This window comes from Miniopterus schreibersii (assembly GCF_964146895.1).
Source record: "Miniopterus schreibersii genome assembly, chromosome: 1".
Lineage (NCBI taxonomy): Eukaryota > Metazoa > Chordata > Mammalia > Chiroptera > Miniopteridae > Miniopterus > Miniopterus schreibersii.
In genome coordinates, this window is record NC_138101.1 from 164,570,793 (window position 1) to 164,576,792 (window position 6,000).

Genomic DNA, 6,000 nt, shown 5'->3' on the forward strand with positions numbered 1-6,000 from the left:
TTGGAACAGTCCTGAGCAGCTGTGTGACCTTGTACAAGTAAGTCACTGCCTCAACTTTCCAGTCTATGAAATGGGGATAATGATAGGCGTGGGGTTTGGTGAGCAGTGAGATATCGTGTCCTGCCTGTAGTAAGAACTTGGTAAACACTGGTTATGATTATCACTTTAAATCCTCTCGTCAAAATGAAGACTTCCTTACCGGCTGGATCTGGATTCTACGCCGCAAGCAGATTCAGCATGTCCTAGGCTTCATCAGAGTCCGGAGCTACCGTCCAGGCCAGGCCCCCTGAGAGCAGCAGGCAGCACTTTTGCCTCCCACCTTTAACAGCTCCGGAGCTGGGTGTGGACAAAGAGCACAGCAAGGCTTCCTCCTGCCTTTCCTGAGAACACAACTTCAAAACGTCCACACCCATACTTTAAGAAAGCCTCAGGCCCAGCGCCAGCCCTCCTCTCCCTGGAATCAACACTCTGTCCCAGCCCTATTTCTAGAAGTGTCCTTGGCCATCCAGGTTGCGGCTAAGGAGGCTCTGGATAGGATGGGTCACCCTCCACCTCAGGGGGGAGCCCCAAAGACAGAGGGGAGCAGGCCCTTGCTCTTGGCTGAGTCCCACCTGGGTTCAGATCTCAGCTGCCTGGACTAGCTGTGGACCCTCAGCACCTTTCCTACCTAGTCAGCGTCCCCATCTGACCCCACAGATATTCTTATTAATGAATAAAATAATAGCCAGGGCCAGTGAGGCTCACAGGGTGTTGTTACCTGGGAGCCGTCCCTCTGCTGCCCCCACAACGTGGGCACACTGCGCTCAGAGGGCTGAGGGGGCCGGAGCATGGAGAAGAGGGCCTCGCCCACCCGGCCCTGTACAATAGCTCTGCTGCCCTGGCCTGAATGCCAGTTTGTCTGAAACACTAGCTTCTTTCAAATGCAAATACTGCTCAGAGGCATCTCGAAGGAGGGCCTGAGCTTGTTTACACCTGAGCTTAAATAGGTGCATTCAAAGAGCCTCGCCTGAATGCAAGACTAATAATAATTACTACTATATACTCACACAGACATGTATTTATTGCATACTTATTACCACAACACCAGAAATCAGAAAAAGAATCACTCACAATCCCAGACCTAGTAAATGGGAACTTTGGTTTTCTTTTTTCTCCCAGTTCCCCTTCAGCCCTGGTACATGCACATATACAACTTTCTCACAGCCGGACTCCTGCCCACCGCAATTTTGCGCTCAATACCACATCACCGGCGCTTTCCCATGTTGCAAGTCTTCACAATTAGCTTTTAAAATGGGTGGGCTGCCCCACGCCAGCGCTCCAGAGCCGGACCTTTCAGTTGCTCAGGTTCCCTCCTGTTAGGTACAATGCCGGAACTTCGTTCAAAGGGCTTTTTCATTGAGGATTATTCCCTTAGGATACATTCCTAGGTGTGGGGTTGCTGGGGTAAAGGTGGTGAATGTTTGTGTGGCTCTTGAAAGAGAGCTGAGTCCAGGCTTAGCCTAGAGCTCGCGGACAGCTGGCACCTGGGGACTGGGAGAGATGGGGGGTCAAAGAGGGGAAGAGAGGAGTCCCTGGGCTCACTAAGGCAGTTGAGGCTTTGCAGGAGCAATCCTTACAGGCCATTAGCCCTGGAGGGGAGGCAGCAACGCCAGGCTGAGAGCAGATGCCAGAGGCTGCCCAGAGGAGCTCCCTCCTTCCCACTCCTCCAGCCAGGGCAGTGACCACAGTGGGAGAGGAAGAACCCCAGGGAAGTGGTGAGCCACGTGCACTGCATGGCCCAGAATTCAGGCAGGAAGTGCAACTGCAGTTGCTGCTGGGGAAATCCTCCCCCATCGCTCTGCCCCGCGGTCAAGGCTGGCTCCGGGGCTCCGCACACATTCTGTGTATACAGTCTATTTGCTGTGTGCGGAGTCCCCCCCCAGGGCACCCCGGGGCAGGATGATGAGGACACAGAGGTGACCAAGGCTCTCTAGGCGCCCCAAGACTCAGGCAGCTGAGGGAGTTGGACTACCCTGGGGTCTCCCCGCAGGCTGCACAGAATTGCCTGGGGAACTTTAAAGAGACCTGTTCCCACCTCCAGAGATTTGGATTGAACTGGTAGCTGATGCCAACATCGGCCAGGACCGAGACCCACTGGATGGGGTATATTTTCTTGTTAGAGCGTTTTAGGATGCAGGGACAGCAGCCCTCTGAGGCTAGTAGGAGAAAATGGAGGTGATTGTGGGATAGCAATGATGTTGCAGGGGAGGGGAGCTAAACCCCCTTCATAATCTCTATGCATGTCCTTTCCCTAGCCACCCACATAAACCCTCCACCCAAAAAAAAACTGTGCTTCTCTGCTAACGTAGCTTTAAGACCAGTCCCCTAGCCCTCCCCTTGCAAGCAGGGGGCTGTCCAAGCCTCTTGTATAGAGGACCACGGGCCCTCAGCTGCTGTAAAAATATTGCCTTGAGCCTGGAAAGCTGGAGTCTGAGACAGAGGCACCACAGGTCTGCTGGTCCTTCTCATTGCATCTCTGCTTCTTGCTGAGCATCTTTACTACTTAAGTCAAATGACCCTGAAGGCCCTTTGGATTCTCTGGTTCTTGACAGATACTGGCACAGGGCAGGCCTGGGGCTTCCTTCAGGGACCTAAGATGTCAGGCCCTCATGGTCTCTCTCTGGGGAGGCAGGAGCCTGAGCCTAAGGGTGACCATTTGGCCTGGCCCTGGCCAGTGTGAGTCCCAGACAAGGTAGGTCACCCTCCTCTTCTCCTAGCATCTTCCTTCTCCACACACACCCTTCAAGAGCCAGCCTTTCACATTCCACCTCCCTCAATCCTGCTCTGAGGACAGGATCCACACCTAGGGAGTGGCTGTGCCCCCCACATCAGGGGGCTTCTCCTGGAAGGCTATGCTTTCTGCCCAGCATGTAAAGCTTTGTTGCTCCCTGGCAAAGGGTTGTTGACACCTGGGCATCAGAAGAGGGGCTGGGGCCTGGGGTGGAATGAGCACATTCTCCAAAAGGGGCAAGATGCCTTTGTAGGTACCCTTGACGGAAAGATGTTAGCGGAAGGGGAGCGAAACGTGCCATTGTAATAGCCGTGGTCGGACTGTGAGACGGTGGGAGAGAAAGTCAAAGAAAGGTGAGTCCCCCAACTCAGTGACCCCACCAAGGCCCCCATATGGCTCTTGTCTACTTTCTCCTTCACAGCAGGGCCAGATGGGAGAAGATGCTGTAGGAGGCTCCCTCCAGGCAGCTGAGATGAGGTGAGAAATTGAGGGAAGAAGAAAAGGAAGAGACTGACCTCAAGGGACCACAAGTACTGCCATTAGGAGGAAAGACACTGCAGTGGGTTAAACAGTGCCCCCCTAAAAGATAAGTCCACGTTCTAACCTCCAGCCCCTGTAACTTTATTTGGAAAAAGGATCTTTGCATATGTAATTAAGTTAAAGGTATTGAGATTATCCTGAACCCTTTCCTTATACAAATAAGAAAGGACACAAAGATGCAGGGAAGGCCACATGGAGACAGAGGCAGAGATTAGAGTCATGCCACCAAAGCCAGGGAACTCCCAGAGGCACCAGAAGGTGGGAGAAACAAGGACACGTTCTCATGTGGAAACTTCGAAGGGAGAGTGGCCCTGCTGATGCGAGGATTCAGGGCCTTTAGCATCCAGGACTGTGAGAGAGTAAGTTTTGTTTAAGCCAGTGCATTTGTGCTCATTTGTACGGTGGCCCTAGGAAACTACAGCAGTGACCGCTTGTCTGAGCACAGCGGCTGAAAGGAAGGCTCTAGGAGAAGTTCCAGTCAACCATGCATGCTCCCTGAGCAGCCATGTCTTCCTCTGTACAATGAGGCTAATACTTGGGCTCTGATGAGACAATGTCCAGGAAAGGGCCTTGCCAGCAGGGCAGTTCCAACAGGGTAGGTGAGGTGATGACTCTAGATCAGCCCTGGCACCTCTCCCAGCCTCAGTTTTCTCATCTACAAAGTGGAGTAGTAAACCCTGCTGATGCCATCACAGAGGAGACAAGAGGGAGAGAGCTTATGTGTTAAGTTAGGGTTGGATACTAGAGGGCCAAGAATGCCTGAGGGGACTGAGTCCTGCTATTAAGTGGGGATGACAGTCCCTTTTGTACTGTTCCTGCTGTCAGACAAGGCATTTTGAACAAAGAGGACAGATAGTCTGGGCCCATCCAGGAGGAGCTGGTGAGCCCTGTAAGGAGGAGATGCCTGGTTAGGAAAGTAAATTCTGATACTGTGCACCCTGAACACATAGGTGCCAGGAGGGGCAGAGGCAGAGATGCCAGATTCCAAGTCATATGGATGAGGTGAGACTATTCTCCCAAAAAGGGTGTTTGAGTTAACACTGTAAAGATGTCTGAAGAAGATGTGACATTAATGACTGTCACTCGCCTTTCTTCCTGTCTTCCATGGTTCCTCTGACCATTTGCAGACCCCCCCTTTCATGGTCCATCCACGCACTGCCATGAAGAGGGACGCAGGGCCTAACCCAACATGGGTCAGTTCCACAAATGTTTGCTGAGGCCCTGAAGGAAACGACAAAGCCCAAATGTTAAATTCACTCAGCACTCTGCAGTTTATAGAGCACTTCCAAATGCATCCTGTGGTCTCAAGATAACATTAAAAGAGAAGACCTTAGGTTACGCACTCTATAGATAAAGAAACCCAGGGTCAGAGAAGAGAAACAACTGCTCAAAGCCGTTTGAATACCAGTTGCCAGACTCCTGGTGCTCTTTCCATGTCACCTCACTGCCTTCCTGACATGTCATATGCTGTCTCATTGGGTAATTTGGGGCCTGTGACTCTGGGGGAACACCCCATGCCCATATTTCCCCAACTGGTATAGCCTCAAAAATCCTCAAGCAACCTCCCTTCTGCTCATTCCCACCTCTGCACCTTGGCTCAGCTCCTTCTCCCAACTAGAAGGCTTCTCCCAGTCAGGTACATATCCTATCCCTGTCCTTCCTGTGCTTCAGATTTTCTTGAGCTGCACAGAAGGCCCCAACCCACCCCCTCTGGCTCCCTCCCTTCCCATTCTCCTGCTCTGCCCTCCCTGTGTGCTTACCCTCCACATCAGCCTCTCCTCGTTCCACACCTTTCTACAAAGTGTTCCTGTCTAATGAGTCAGCTAGATGTTAAACTCCCTAAGAGCAGAGGTGGGTGTCTGTGGCACCTGCCAACCAGGTGTTCAGCCAGGACATGCTGATAGGCTCATTGGTAATCCACTGACCACCTCCCTTTAGGTTGGGAACCTCCTGATCTTCTCTCTTTAGTTTCCCAAGGGCCTGCAGTGGGCCGGAGTCTGGTGAGGAGCTGTGCGTCAGTTCACTTTGCTGGGGGTGGGAGTGGGGAGGTATGTGCCTCCCCTGTGCATGCTGCAGCTTCTGCAGGGCGGGAACCAGGCCAACACTAGGCTTTGAACATCTCAAGTCCTCTTCTGCCTCTGAAGTTCATCACTGTCACAGGCATCAAAAGATGACATCAGAAAGCACACAACCTCTTGCCTTCCCCATTCAAAGGGCTTCGTATCTAATATCTTAGCCCCCAATACCCTTGAGAAGGCAAAGGGAGGATTATTAATGAGGAACTTGTCTGAGGCCACTCTGAATTCAGTATAAGCTGGGACCAAGATCCACTCCCCCAATGCCAGCCAGCCTTGTCAAGCTCTGCTTTGCACAGGATGACCGCCTGCCTGTTTGCATGCCCTCAGTCACTTTCCCTCCAAGAATTTATTAAGTCTGAGAGGACAAGCTAATCTAGACTGGGGTTCACACACACACACCCCTTTACAAGATATGCAGCCACAGAAAACCTTATAAAGCAAGATGACCAATAGCACAATTCAGGATCCATAAAAAAGGGCCTTAGAGATAACCAACTGCACTCACTGCAAATTGGGAAACTAAAGCCCAGAAAGGGACAGAGACTTTTCCAAGGTCAGAGCTAAACGGGGGCCTCTGGACTCCAGGTACAGTGCTCCTTCCACTGTCTGTGC